General features: G+C 40.4%; 1 protein-coding gene and 1 pseudogene across 2 annotated transcripts in view; both read right to left on the bottom strand.

Moving 5' to 3' along the window:
- The window catches only part of WDPCP (WD repeat containing planar cell polarity effector), a 491911-nt gene that overhangs the window by 400713 nt on the left and 75015 nt on the right, over positions 1 to 16183 (bottom strand). The gene's annotated exons all lie outside the window — the stretch shown is intronic.
- LOC144333978 (uncharacterized) lies at positions 8448 to 9130 on the bottom strand (annotated as a pseudogene).

Below are 16183 nucleotides of genomic sequence, written 5' to 3'. Positions count from 1 at the left end.
TGTTGGTAGATGACATGATTGTGTATTTAGAAAACCCCATCATCTGGCTTGGCGTGGTGGCTCACGCCTGTACTCCCAACACTTTGGGAGGCCAAAGCAGGCGGATCACGAGTTCAGGCATTCAAGACCAGCCTGGCCAACGTGGCAAACCCTGTCTCTACTAAAAAATACCCAAAAAAAATTCACCAGGTGTGGTGGTGGTGCCTGTAGTCCCAGCTACTCGGGAGGCTGAGGCAGGAGAATCGCTTGAACCTGGGAGGCGGAGGTTACAGTGAGCTGAGATCATGCCACTGCACTCCAGCCTGGACAACAGAGCAAGACTCCGTCTGAAAAAATAAATAAATAAATAAAACCCCATCGTCTCAGCCCAAAATCTCCTTAAGCTGATAAGCAACCTCAGCAAAGTCTCAGGATACAAAATCAATGTGCAAAAGTCACAAGCATTCCTAAACAACAGCAATAGACAAACAGCCAAATCATGAGCAAAACCCCATTCACAATTGCTACAAAGAGAATAAAATACCTAGGAATACAACTTACAAGGAATGCGAAGGACCTCCTCAAGGAGAACTACAAATCACTGCACAAGGAAATCAGAGAAGACACAAACAAATTGAAAAACATTCCATGCTCATGGATAGAAAGAATCAATATCATGAAAATGGTCATACTTCCCAAAGTAATTTATAGATTCAATGCTATTCCCATCAAGCTTCCACTGACTTTCTTCACAGAATTAGAAAAAAGTACTTTAAATTTCATATATTTAACCAAAAAAGAGCCCATATACCCAAGACAATCCTAAGTAAAAAGAACAAAGCTGGAGGCATCACGCTACCTGACTTCAAACTATACTACAAGGCTACAGTAACCAAAACAGCATGGTACTAGTACCAAAGCAGATATATAGACCTAGGCAACAGAACACAGGCCTCAGAAAAAACACCACACATCTACAACTATCTGGTCTTTGACAAGCCTGACAAAAACGAGCAATGTGGAAAGGATTCCCTATTTAATAAATGGTGTTGGGAAAACTGGCTAGCCACATGCAGAAAACTGAAACTGGACCCCTTCCTTACACCTTATACAAAAATTAACTCATGATGGATTAAAGATTTAAATGTAAGACCTAAAACTATAAAAACCCTAGAAGAAAACCTAGGTAATACCATTCAGGACATAGGCATGGGCAAAGACTTCACGACTAAAACACTACAAGCAATTGCAACAAAAGTCAAAATTGACAAATGGCATCTAATTAAACTGAAGAGTTTCTGCACAGCAAAAGAAACTATCATCAGAGTGAACAGGCAACCTGCAGAATGGGGGAAAAATTTTGCAATCTATCCATCTGACAAAGGGCTAATATCCAGAATCTACAAAGAACTTAAATTTACAAAAAAAGAAACAACCCCATCAAAAAGAGGGCAAATGATATAACAGACACTTTTCAAAAGAAGACATTTATGCAGCCAACAAACATATGAAAAAAAGCTCATCATCACTGGTCATTAGAGAAACGCAAATCAAAACCACAATGAGATACCATCTCACGCCAGTTAGGATAGTGATCATTAAAAAGTCAGGAAACAACAGATGCTGGAGAGGATGTGGAGAAACAAGAACGCTTTTACACTGTTGGTGGGAGTATAAATTAATTCAGCCATTGTGTCAGACAATGTGGCGATTCCTCAAGGATCTAGAACTAGAAATACAATGTGATCCAACAATCCCATTACTGGATATATACCCAAAGGATTATAAATCATTCTACCATAAAGAGACTGGATAAAGAAAATGTGGCACATATACACCAAGGAATACTATGCAGTCAAAAAAAATGAATGAGTTTATATCCTTTGCAGGGGCATGGATGAAACTGGAAACCATCATTCTCAGCAAACTAACACAGCAACAGAAAACCAAACACCTCATGTTCTCATTCGTCAGTGGGAGTTGAACAATGAGAACATATGGGCACAAGGAGGGGAATGTCACACACTGGGGCCTGTTGGGAGTTGGGGGGAAAGGGGAGGGATAACATTAGCAGAAATACCTAATGTAGATGTTGGGTTGATGGGTTCAGCAAACCACCATGGCACATGTATACCTATGTAACAACCCGCACATTCTGCACATGTATCCCAGAACTTAAAATATAATTTTTAAAATTTTGAAAAAAAAAAGAATCCAGGAAATAAGGGATTCAACACAAGAACAAAGAAAAAAGAATTTCCAGAATAATGATGAAAGGAAATCCTACAAGGATATCTGTGTCTCATGAGGAAGACAGTAAATTCAGGTTTAAGCAGGAGAATGAAGAAGTTTCAGAGGGATAGCTTCAAGGAAAAATAAAATTTATAGAGTAATAGAGGCCTGAGGCTTCTGAACTTACTTAAAGAAGACTTATACTTCTGGGGAAGTTGGGAATGAAGAATAATAGGTCTATTTAAAAAAGCATATTTAAAAAGTAAAGGCAATTATTTACTGCAGAGAAAAAAGATGTACAAAAAATATAGTATGCTACATGATTATATGGGCTTTGCTTTGAATACATCATTAGAAAAATATAAACATACAATATTGATTAACCAAAAATGGTGGTATAACCATGTTGGACGGGAGAAAGGAAGTATGTTGGGGAGAGGATGAGTGCTGAAGTAGGGTTGTTGAGTCTCAGATCACTAGACCTCAGAGTATGGCACTCCGGCATGCGGAGCACTTTAAAGGGGATTTGAAGGCCTCTGAAGCAAGGTATCTCAGATGTCTACTGCTCTCCTGTCTCCCTCCTCTTTTTCCCCCAAAAGTGATTCACAGAAACCACAATTCCTCTTCCTCAAGTGTCACAGACACTAGAACTCCTCTCCCTCAAAGCAAGCCATAAAACCTAGCAAGGTTACTCTCTCCTTTCTCTCTTGAAGACCCTCATTCCACAGGGGTCCTGCCCCATACTTCTGAGGAAGGAATGCTACACAGAGAGGCCAAGATGAATCTGAACAGACAAGCCCTGCTGGGTTTCCCCTCTCAGTCTATTACCATTATTGCCCACTATGTCCAGTCACATTTCTACACAACTGTCCGTTCTTCATTGAACCTAAGCATGATAGACAGTTTTCCCTGAATCTTTGGGTCTTCATTTCTGAAAGCTTTTGTATCACATAAGACTTTTGGTTAAATAAATTTACTATGCTTTTATCTTGTTAACCTGTCCTTTGTTAAAGGAGTGTTGGCTGTAACTCTTACTATGGGTGAGGAAAAGTATCACCCCTTGCTACCCCTCCAGAGTTAAGTTCTCTTCTTTCAAAGTAAGAAGGTAATAGGTTAAAAATTAAAATTTTGGCTGGGCGCGGTGGCTCAAGCCTGTAATCCCAGCACTTTGGGAGGCCGAGACGGGCGGATCACGAGGTCAGGAGATCGAGACCATCCTGGCTAACACGGTGAAACCCCGTCTCTACTAAGAAATACAAAAAGCTAGCCGGGCGAGGTGGCGGGCGCCTGTAGTCCCAGCTACTCGGGAGGCTGAGGCAGGAGAATGGCGGGAACCCGGGAGGCGGAGCTTGCAGTGAGCTGAGATCCGGCCACTGCACTCCAGCCTGGGCTACAGAGCGAGACTCCGTCTCAAAAAAAAAAAAAAAAAAAAATTAAAATTTTAAAAATGATGAAATAAGTACATGCATGTTGTTTATAAACATGGAAGCAAATACCAGAAGAAATAACTAAAGAATTGAAATAGGTTGCCTCTGGAGAGAGCTGAGCTGGGAAAGATGAATGCTGTTGCTAGTAATGAGCCTTGTAGAATTCTTTGGCCTTTTATACTATATATCTGGGCTATTTATACTATATATATGGGCTATATGGATTTTTTTAAGTGCCCCACCTCCTACCAAGTTCACTCAGAACACATTTGAAGATGGGAATAACAGTGAACATTGAGTAAATGCATCATCCCAGGTGCTTTGCCCTCTCCTGTGCTAATGCCTTTAATGTCTTAGTGAGCATCCTTTATTCTTCCTTCAAATTGATGGTCCGTTTAACTACATGGGTTGCACCATTGATACAGCTAATCATATTACCTTGACAGGCACTTTCCATGAAAGAATATTTTCTAATAAGTGCAACTAGGATTTTTTCCAGGATAATTCAGCACTTTGGCTTTGCAACATTCCATGATGTCACCTGGCATTTAAAAATAGGTACAAAACTGCTGGGCTGCCCACAGTTAGCATTTATTATTTAGGAGTTACATGCTCTGTAAAACGGCAGGCTAAGTTATAGCGCTAGATAGACGTTAAACACCTAAATACAGATATAGAGCTCAGGAGTTAGATCTGGAATGAAAATACAAGTTTAGGAGCCAACCCTGCAATTGAAGCCACAGATGTGGATAGAGAGAGAATGGTAGCTAGAGGATTCTCAAGACAAAGAGAGGGTTTATATTTTAAGACAGAATGGATATGAACTATCAATTATTCTTACCACTCCTGTATTTGCCACCTCTCTTCCCATACCCTGCTTTCAAAAGAAATTAGCCAGGGCCAGGGCTGCAAATAACACAGCATCAGTAATTGGTTTTGGTGCCAATTCAGGCTGCAGCTGTGTGTCTGTAAATCATCACAGTCAGTTCCAGCCAATGAGAAGATGCTTAGGTATTCAAAGGACGGTCTGCCATTTTTTCAATAGGTAATAAATACTGTGTGTCAGTTATTTTCTAATGAAAATTAGATGATATACATAACTGTAAAATATTTTAACATATTTATAAATTAAAAGCTTTATAGTAAGCTATACCAGAGGAGTGTTAACTTCTTCTGGTACAGCTTAATACACATGAGTGTGTGGTAGATTTGGCATAAGCACTGATAACTATATATTCTCTTTTGATGAACATTCCAATTCATACTTATGTAAAGTACCTAATTTACAAAATTGTTATCTGAGCATGATTTAGGTATCTCAGATATAAACTTCATAGTGTGACTTGCAGGTTATCCAATATGTGGCACACTCAAAAGTACTTTCCATTAAAGATGCTCAATAAAAGGTTTAATGCTGTTACAAAGAAATGGCCAATTCCTAAAAACTGCATTTGTGTGAGGCGTTATTAACCTCTCACTTATAATTTAAATAACTTATTATGCTAGAAAAAGCGCAGTTTGCCTTTAGTGGTTACATTCATTTGTTTCTAAATCTTGGCAAATTTGGAAAATCGCCAAAAGTTTTAATGTTACTCATTTTATGTTTGATCAAGAAGAAAGTTCTCTTCTCAGTTATTTATAGAGTGCCTACTATGTGCTGAATGCTTTATGTGCATTTTCTCATTTAGATTTTATAATCACCCCTGGGCGCAGTGGCTCAATAATCTCAGCACTTTGGGACGCCGAGGCAGGCAGATCACTTGAGGCCAGGAGTTGGAGACCAACCTGGTCAACATGGTGAAACCTCATCTCTACTAAAAATACAAAAATTAGCTGGGTGTGGTAGTGCACGCCTGTAATCCCAGCTACTTGGGAGGCTGAGGCAGGAGAAGCGCTTGAACCCAGGATGTGGAGGTTGCAGTGAGCCAAGATCACACTACTGCACTCCAGCCTGTGCGACAGAGCCAGACTCCATCTCAAAAAAAAAAAAAAAAAAAAAGATTTTCTAATCACCATATAAGGTAGTATTTCCCTACTTTATAAAGTGGAAAAGTGATGTAGCTATATTTTTAACATAAATCTGTCTAATTCCAAAGCCCATCATTTTGTCACTATATGCTTCCTTCATTGTAAGGTATTTACAACAATTTTTTGATATATAACAGACATATTTGGGTTACATGTGATATTTCAATACATTCATAAATGTGTAATAATGAAGTCAGGGTTAATGGGATACCCATCACCCTCAAAATTTATCTTTTCTTTATGCTGAGAACATTCCAATTATTCTCTACTAGCTATTTTGAAATATACAATAGATTATTGTTTAGTCACTCTACTGATTTATTAAACACTAGTCTTATTTCTTCTATTTACTTTTATTTTTAAAGTTCTGACTACTTTGCCTCATGATGGGGCTGCTACAGTCCTCGGTGAGGCTCAGAGCCTTCATTCACAGACATCTGTCACCTCTGACCAAAGTGAGAGGGGTAGCCAGCCACTGTGTTGTGAAAACACTCAAAGAGCCTGTGGAGAAGCCCATGTGAAGAGGAGGGGACGCTGGACTCTTGCCAATGACCAGCACATCTTTGTCAGCCATGTCAATGAGCCACCTTGGATGGAAATCCACCAGCTCCAGGTCAGCGTCCAGATGACTGCCACCTCATAGGAAATCATGAGCCACGATGGCCTATCTGGTCCATTCTCAAATATCTGATGCACAGAAACTATGAGGATAATCTTTTTTTTTTTTAAGTTCTGATATTCTTTTTTAAAATATGAGCAATGCATTTTAAATGTAAGCAACCTTCCCACTCTTAATACAAACTCTTTTTCCTTTCCCAGCAACATGGTGGCTACATAAAATTGCTCACTCTTTTATTAAGGGGATGAGGACAGGGAGAGAAACAGGGAGGTAGGGAAGAAGGCGGGAGAAAGAAGTGAAAGAGAAAAAAAGAAAAATAAAAACATAGCCTTTTGAGTCTATCTCACTATCCATCACCACTTCATGTCCTCTTTTCCCTTCTCGGCTCATCTTCTTCTAAACTACATCCTAATCTTTCTATTTCTTCATCTCTACTATTACCACTGTGGTTTATGCTCTCATCTTATCTTGCTTAGAGCACCTCAATAGCTTTCTGACTAGACTCCCATTTTGACTTTTGAGTCCCTATAACCCATTTCCTATAAAGATATGACACTATTTTACACGTTCATGTATTATATGTAATATTTTAAAAAGTGTATTTTAAATATATGAATTAGATCATTTTGTTTGTCCAATGCCCTTCAAAAGATTTTCATTGCCTATGTTTCAAAGTTCTTACACTGGCTTATATACACATGTGAGATTGCCTCTGCCTGTCTCTTCTACATAATCTCCCTTTATTACCCTAAAAAAGACAAATTGGGGTGAAATTATAAAGAATCTAGGATAAAATGCAACAAGTCTGAATGTATCCCATAGATGAATAGTTTTCAAACATTTTTTCTGGCAGAACACTTTTTCTTATAATAAAACATTATATAAGACTCCAATATATAAAACTTGTACAAGTAGAGTCTGGTTGAAGCAAGGTCCAGGGCCCCATTCCAACCACTAATATAAATAGTTCCCTAAGGCCAGAGGTTAGAATGCAGGAAGCCATCCTTTATTTCTTAATTTCTAGTTGTATTGCATTTACAGGATGGCCCTTCTATGTCTCAACTTCCTTGTCACATTTTGCCTTTTAGCTTTAAATCTGTAAATCTTTCTTTGTTTTATATGTCATATTACTATTTCAATCTGTAGCTAGATCTGTAACATTGTTTTGCTCTCTACGTACACACACACACACACACACACAGAGCATTATTTTTCCTTTCTTTCTCTCTTCTCTTTCTCTCTCTCTCTCTCTTTCTTTTTTAGATGAGTCTCACTCTGTCTTGCCCAGGCTGGAGTGCAGTGGTGCGATCTCAGCTCACTATAACCTCCGCCTCCCGAGTTCAAGCGATTCTCCTGTCTCAGCCTCCCAAGTAGCTGGGACTATAGGCATGTGCCACCACACCCAGCTAATTTTGTACTTTTAGTAGAGATGGGGATTCACCACATTGGCCAGGCTGGTCTGAAACTCCTGACCTCAAGTGATCCACCTGCCTCAGCCTCCCAAAGTGCTGGGATTATGAGTATGAGCCACCACGCCTGGCCTAGTTTCATATTTTTAAAAATTATATTTTTAATTTCAAAGACCTCTTTCTGATCTTCAGAGGGAAGGCACTGGGTGGATGAAGGGAAAGCACTGGGAATGGACAGAGGGAAGACACAAATCCTGACCTGAAGGGGAAGGAAGCTGGGAACACTGCACATGGCTACAAACATCAGGACTTGTTCCCGGTCCCCAGTGACTAGAGACAGGGTGAGTTGAGCAGGTGAATGGCCATCTGCTCTCACCAGGAACCTCTGGAATTCTGGTAACAGGAGATTTCATAACCCCCACAGATACTTGAGCTGGCAGGGAAAGCTGCTTAGAGGAGTGGTAGGGGCAGAACTAAAGCCAGTGAGGAGCCCAGAGGGTTTGGTGTGGGAGCATCTGTAGTGGAGCATGGCCATGGATGCCCATACCCCGCAAAGCTCACCAGGCACCCCTAGGAGACTTTAGCCTTAGGGGAACTGTCAGACCTGAATAGTGCAAGACAATCTTGCCCATGAGACAGGGCCAGTCCAACCTGAGCACCCCCTTCACCTGGCCTCTCCTGGGGCCCCAGCCTGACCACGCCTGCTTACAGTGCAGCCTTGGATACCCAACTAGGGTACCACATAAGGTCGCATCATAGCTCTTGCAGGGAAAAGCTGGATCTGACCGTAAGAGCATTCCAGCAGAGCGGACCCCACAAATGCACACCAACCTGCTCATGCCCACCTCCCACCACAGACTCCCCTTTGCCCATGGCCACCCCCATATCACTTTGCTGGTGCATGTGCACCTGGATTCACTGCCCACCCATTCACTGCCAGTGCACAGTACGCATGCACCCCACTGTGCCACTGCTGTCAGCATGTGTACATCCTGCCACTCCCCCTCCATGCTGTTATTCCCAACCTGAAGGCACACAAGGAGACCAGTTGCCCCAGCCCCCAAACTGCACCATCATTGTCCCCAGCACGTTCATGCACAAAGAGATCACCAGCCTCTTTTTCACTAGCGCCCCACCCCATTCCAACCATTACTGTAAACCTACACAGAGACCAGTAGCCCTGCCCTCTGCCCTGCAGAGCCACTGCCACCCACATGAACATGGGCATGGAGAATGCCAACCCCACACCTGCCAGTGCCCCACCCCCATGCCAAACCACCACTGTTGCAAATGCCCACAGAGAGGCTGGCACTCCTACACCCGCCAGTGCCCTGCCACAGCCTATGAGAGTACACTCTGCCATGTGGCCGGTAAATGCAAACGGGCATGGAGCCCACTGCCACTTCCCAATGAAGAGCTTTGGCTGGCACCACCATTAGTGACCAGTAGTCTGGAACAGCTCAGTCCCTCCAGCACAGAAGTTTCCTAACCTCAAGAGGTGAGAGAACAAATCTGGGGACCTGATACCAGCTCCCCAGAGTCAGAGCATGCAGCCCAGGCATCAGGAGCTGAGCCTTGGGGCCCTAAAATTATCCGGAAGTCAACTGAACCCACCTTACACCACAAGACAAACCCCTAAGGACATCAAGGAGGATAAAAGAAAAAAAAAAAACATCAAAAGGCAGGAACTTCAAAGACTGAAGGAACATCAGCCCACAAAGATGAGAAAGAATCAGCACAAAAACTCTGGCAACTCAAAAAAAAACAGTGTCTTCTCACCTCCAAATCACCGTACTAGTTCCCCAGCAAAGGTTCTTAACCAAGCTGAACTAGCTAAAATGACAGATACAGAATTCAGAATATGGATAGGAATAAAGATCATCAACATTCAGGAGAAAGCAAAAACTCAATCCAAGGAATATAAAGATTACAATAAAACAATACAGGAGCTGATGGGTGAAATGGCCATTGTAAGAAAGACCAAACTGATCTGACAGAGCTAAAAAACACACTACAGGAATTTCATAATTAAATCACAAATATTAACAGAAGAATCAACCAAGCTGAGGAAAGAATCTCAGAGCTTGAAGACTGGTTCTCCAAAATAACTCAGGCAGACAAAAATAAAGAAAAAAGCAATAAAAAAGAATGAACAAAACCTCCAAGAAATATGGGATTACGTAAAGAGACCAAATCTACAACTCACTAGTATCTCTGAAAGGGAGGAAGAGAAACCTAGCAACTTGGAAAACATATTTCAAGATATCCTCCAAGAAAATTTCCCCAACCTCACTAGAGAGGCCAACATTCAAATTCAGGAAATGCACAGAACTCCTACAAAATACTACCCAAGAAGATCATCCCAAAGACAAATAGTCATCAGATTCTCCAAGGTCAAAATGAAAGAAAAAATGCTAAACACAGCTAGAGAGAAGGAGCAGGTCACCTAGAAAGGGAACGCATTCAGGCTAACTGCAGATCTGTCAGCAAAGGCCCTACAAGCCAGAAGAGACTGGATGCCTATATTAAGCATTTTTTTAAAAAAGAATTTTCATCCAGGTGTGGTGGCTCACACCTGTAATCCTAGCACTTTGGGAGGCCAAGATGGATGGATTGCTTTAGCCCAGGAGTTTGAGACCAGCCTGGGCAACATGGCGAAATCCCATCTCTATAAAAAAAAAATACAAAAATTAGCCAGGTATATGGTGGGGTGCACCTGTGGGTCCCAGCTACTTGGAAGGCTGAGGTGGGAGGATCACGTGAGCCTGGGGAGGTTGAGGCTGCAGTAAGCCATGATTGTGCCACTGCACATCAGCCTGGGCAATAGGGTGAGACCCTATCTCAAAAAAAAAAAAAAAATTCAACCAAGAATTTTATATCCAGCCAAAGTAATTTTCATACTCAAAGGACAAATAAGAACCTCTTCAGACAAGCAAACACTAAGGGAATTTGGAATTCGTTACCCCCAGATCTGCCTTACAAGAGGTCCTGAAGGGAGCACTAAAAATGGAAAGGAAAGACTGTCACCGGCCACTACAAAACCACATTTAAACACTTAGACCAGTGATACTATAAGGCAACCACACAAACAAATCTGCATAATAACCAGCTAACATGACAGAATCAAATTCACACATATTTATACCAAACTTGAACGTAAACATGCTAAATGCCCTAATTAAAAGGCACAGAGTGGCAGCTTGGATAAGAAGCAAAACCCAATGATATGCTGTCTTCAAGAAACTCAACTCACATGCAAAGAGACCCATAGGCTCAAAGTAAAGGAATGGAGAAAAATCTACCAAGCAAATGGAAAATAGAAGAAAGCAGGAGGTCGCTATTCTAATTTCAGACAAAACAAACTTTAAACCAACAAAAATCAAAAAAGACAAAGAAGGGCATTACATAATGGTAAAAGGCTCAATACATACCCCATACAGGAGCACCCAGATTCATAAAGTAAAGTTCTTAGAAATCTACAAAGAGACTTAGATAACCACACAATAATACTGAAAGACTTCAACACCCCACTGACAGTATTAGACAGATCATCAAGGCAGAAAACTAACAAAGATATTTGGGACCTGAACTCAACACTGGACCAAATGGACCTAATAGACATCTACAGAACTCTCCACCCAAAACCGATAGAATGAATATACATTCCTCTCCTCTGGATATAGCACATACTCTAAAACTGACTACCCAATTGGGCATAAAACAACTCTCAGCAAATTAAAAAAACACCAAAATTATAGCAAACACACTCTTGGGCCACAGTGCAATAAAAATAGAAATTATTGCTAGGAAAATCACTCAAAACCATACAATTACATGGAAATTAACCTGTTCCTGAATGACTTCTTGGCAAACAGTGAAATTAAGGCAGAAATCAGGGGAAGTCTTTGAAACTAATGAGAACAAAGATACAACATACCAAAAATCTCTGGGATACAGCCAAAGCAATGTTTTTTGTTTGTTTGTTTGTTTGTTTGTTTGTTTAATACTTTAAGTTTTGGGATACATGTACAGAATGTGCAGGCTTGTTACATAGGTACACACATGCCATGGCGGTTTGCTCCACCCATCAACCTGTCATCTACATTAGATATTTCTCTGAATGCTATCCCTCCTCTAGCCTCCTATGCCCCGGCCGGCCCTGGTGTGTGATGTTCCCCTCCCTGTGTCCATGTGTTCTCATTGATCAACTTCTACTTATGAGTGAGAACATGCTAAATGAGAAGTTTATAAGACTAAACACCCACATCAAAAAGTTAAAAAGATCTCAAATTAACAACCTAACATCACACCTAGAGGAACTAGAGAAACAAGAGCAAACAAACCCCAAAGCTAGCGGAAGACAACAAATAACCAAAATCAGAGCTGAACTAAAGGAAATACACACACACACACACACACACACACATACACACACACACACACAACATACAAAAGATCAATTAATCCAGGACCTGGTTCCTTGAAAGAATTAATAAGATAGACCACTAGCTAGACTAATAAAGAAAAAGAGAGAAGATCTAAATCAACACAATCATGAATGACAAAGAGGATGTTACCACTTGCCCCACAGAAATACCAAAAACCCTCAGAGACTATTATGAACACCTCTATAAACACAGCTAGGAAATCTACAAGAAATGAGTAAATTCTTGAGAATATACAACCTCTCAAGGCTGAACCAGGAAGAAACTAAATTCCTGGAAAGACCAATAAGTAGTTCCAAAATTGAATCAGTAATAAAAAAAACCTACCCACCAGAAAAGACCCTAGACCAGATAGATTGACTGCTAAATTCTACTAAATGTACAAAAAAGGGCTAGTACCATTCCCACTGAAATTTCTCCAAAAACTTAGAAGGGATTCTTCTTTAAGTCATTCTATGAGGCCAGCATCATCCTGATACCAACACCTGGCAGAGACACACACAAAAAAGAAAACTTCAGGCCAATATCCTTGATGAACATAGACACAAAAATCCTCAACAAAATACCAGCACACAAAATCCAGCAGCACATCTTAAAGCTAATCCACCACAATCAAGTAGGCATTATCCCTAGGATGCAAGATTGGTTCAACATATGTAAATTCACTAAACGTGATTAATCACATGAACAGCTAACAACGAAAACCACATGATCATCTCAATAAATGCAGAAAAGGCTTTCCATAAAATTCAACATACCTCATACCTTCATGTTAAAAACCCTCAACAAACTAGGCATCAAAAGAATGTACCTCACAATAATAAGGGCCATTTATGACAAACCCACAGCCAGCATCATACTGAATGGGCAAAAGCTGGAAGCATTCTCCTTGAAAACCAGAAGGAGACAAGGATGTCATCTGTCACCACTCCTATTAAACACAGTAATGGAAGTCATAGCTAGAGCAATCAGACAAGAGAAAGAAATAAAATGCAACCAAAGAGGAAGAGAAGAAGTCAAACTATTCCTGTTGGCAGATGATATGATTCTATACCTAGAAAACTCTGTGGTCCCTGCCCAAAAGCTCCTTGATCTGATAAACAACTTGGGCAAGTTTCAGGATACAAAGGCAATGAACAGGCTGTGCGCGGTGACTCACACCTGTAATCCCAGCACTTTGAGAGGCCGAGGCGGGCAGATCACCTGAGGTCAAGAGTTTAAGACCAGCTTGGCCAGCATGGCAAAACGCCATCTCTACTGAAAATACAAAATTCACTGGGCATGGTGGGATAGGTCTGTAATCTCAGCTACTCGGGAGGCTGACGCAGGAGAATTGCTTGAACCCAGAAGGTGGAGGTTGTGGTGAGCCAAGATCACACCATTGCACTCCAGTCTGGGCAACAAGAGCGAAACTCCATCTCAAAAAAAAAAAAAAAAAAAAAAAAAAAGCAATGTATAAAAATCAGTAGCATTCCTACACAGCAACAACATCCAACCTGAGAGCCAAATCAAAAATGCAATCCCATTCACAATAGCCACAAAAAGAATAAAATACCTAGGAATAAAGCTAAACACAGAGGTGGAACACCTCCACAATGAGAATTGCAAAACACTTCTCAAATAAATCAGAGATGACAGAAACAATGAAAAAATATTCCATGCTCATGGATAGGAAATATTGTTAAAATGGCCATACTGCCCATAAGCAATGTACAGATTCAGTGCTATTCCTATCAAACTACCAATGACAATTTTTTACAGAACTAGGAAAAGCTATTCTAAAATTCATATGGAACCAAAAAAGAGTAGCTAAAGCAATCCTAAGCAAAAAGAACAAAGGCAGAAGCATCACAGTACCTGACCTCCAACTATAATACAAGGCTACAGTAACCAAAACAGCATGGTACTAACACAAAAACAGAGAGACCAACAGAACAGAACAGAGAACCCAGAAATAAAGCCATACACCCACAACTCTCTGATCTTCAACAAGGTCAACAAAAACAAGCAATGGGGAAAGGACTCCCTATTGAATAAATAGTGTTGGGATAACTGGCTAGCCATATGCAGCAGATTGAAACTTGGCCCCTTCCTTTTACCACATACAAAAATCAACTCAAGATGGATTAAAGATTTAAATGTAAAACTTAAAACTATGAAAACCACAGAAGATAATCTAGGAAATACCATTCTAGACATAGGACTTCACAAAGATTTCATGATGAAGATGCCAAAAGCAATGCAATAAAAGCAAAAATTAACAAATGGGATCCAATTAAACTAAAGAACTTCTGCACAGCAACATAAACTATCAACAGAGTAAATGGACAACCTACACAATGGGAGATAATGATTTCTCAAAGAACTTAAAACAGAATTACCATTCAACCTAGCAATCCCACAATTGGGTATATACCCAAAGGAATATAAGTTATTCTACCACAAAGACACATGCATGCTTATCTTCATCACAGCATTATTCACAATAGTAAAGACAGAGAATCAACCTAAAAGTTCATCAACAGTAGACTGGATAAAGAAAATGTGGTATAGATACACAAAGTAATACTACTCAGACCAAAAAAAGAATAAGGTTGTGTCCTTTGCAGCAATGTGGATGAAGCTGGAGGTCATTACCCTAAGCAAACTAACACAGGGACAGAAAACCAAATACCACATATTCTTGCTTATAAGTGGGAGCTAAACACTGACTACATACGGACACAAAGAAGGGAACAACAGACCCAAGGCCTACCTGAGGGTGGAGGGTGGAAAGAGGGTGAGGACAGAAAAACTACCTGTTGGGTACTACACTTATTTCCTAGGTGACAAAATAATCTGTACACCAAACCCCTGTGACATACAATTTACCTATACAACAAACCCGCACATGTACTCCTGAACCTAAAATAAAATTTTAAAAACTAAACAAAACAAACAAACAAAAAAGGCTCTTTTTCTCATTGCTTCTTTTGGATAGTGATCTGTTCTTATTTTATTAACTTCTGGCATCACTGATTAAAATACATTTTAATCAATAAGGATACTCTTCTATTCTTTAAATTCTATGTTTCATCCAAATCCATTGTCTGTTCATCTTGGTTCTTCTTTTTCCGGCTATTGGTTTTCTTAAGGGTCTGATGATCCTGACCTATCATTCATATTTATAAATGAAGATCTAAGTTGATGAGTGCACATGGCTCAGTTTCCTCCATCTGGTGTCTCTCCTAGAGAGAAGGGCTGACTGCCGTTATGTTAGTGGCCGTGGCCACATTAAGATGTGTAGGGCCAGGGAGGCAAGTTGAGGGCACCCTAACCGCAAAAAAGAAGAGCTTTACACTGGTAAGGTACACTGGAGTGCTTTAATGTATTTTCCTCCTGGGCAAGGCTGCCTTTCCTTTTCATTTTTTCCTCCCATCCGTGTCTGTAACATAGGTAAGTCCCAAGTCACTTCAGGTTCTGCTCTTTCCTCAGGCTGCAACAGCCACAATGGAAGCCTTTCCCAGATAAGTGGCTTACCTTATGTATGCACGGCTTTTGAATTTCAGGAAAGGGCAAGTACTTCTGCTGCTTGCTGTTGCTACTGTGTGTGTGCGTGTATGTATGTGTGTACACACAAACATACATGTGCTCTCCCACGCACGTACATATCTTGAGAAGAGAGGAGGAATTGGGAAAAAAGACATACCAGCCCTTCTATTTAAGGCACAGATCCCTACAACCAAGTCTTGAAGTTTTTGAGGCTCTACTTTCACGCACAGTTGTTTTTTCTCGTGTGCCATTTTGAGTACTTGTTTTCCAGCCTTCTACTTCTGTCTCTCAGGAATTCCTCACAATTTTTGATGGCACTATTTCTTGTTGTCCACTACTGTTATGTTTATATTTTTATTCTCCTCTATTTTAAAATATTTGAGGGAAAAAGGAGAAGCGCTGGCAACTGTTTGAAAAGGAATTTTTTAAAGGGAAAATGCTTAAAATATTTGTAAGTTAAGAAGAAAGATACAGGGAAGTAACAAAGGTTAAAGATATCAGAATAAATTTCAA

This window comes from Macaca mulatta, chromosome 13 (genome assembly GCF_049350105.2).
Source record: "Macaca mulatta isolate MMU2019108-1 chromosome 13, T2T-MMU8v2.0, whole genome shotgun sequence".
Lineage (NCBI taxonomy): Eukaryota > Metazoa > Chordata > Mammalia > Primates > Cercopithecidae > Macaca > Macaca mulatta.
Note: the sequence above shows the minus strand (reverse complement) of the source record. Positions and strands in the feature narration are given on the sequence as shown.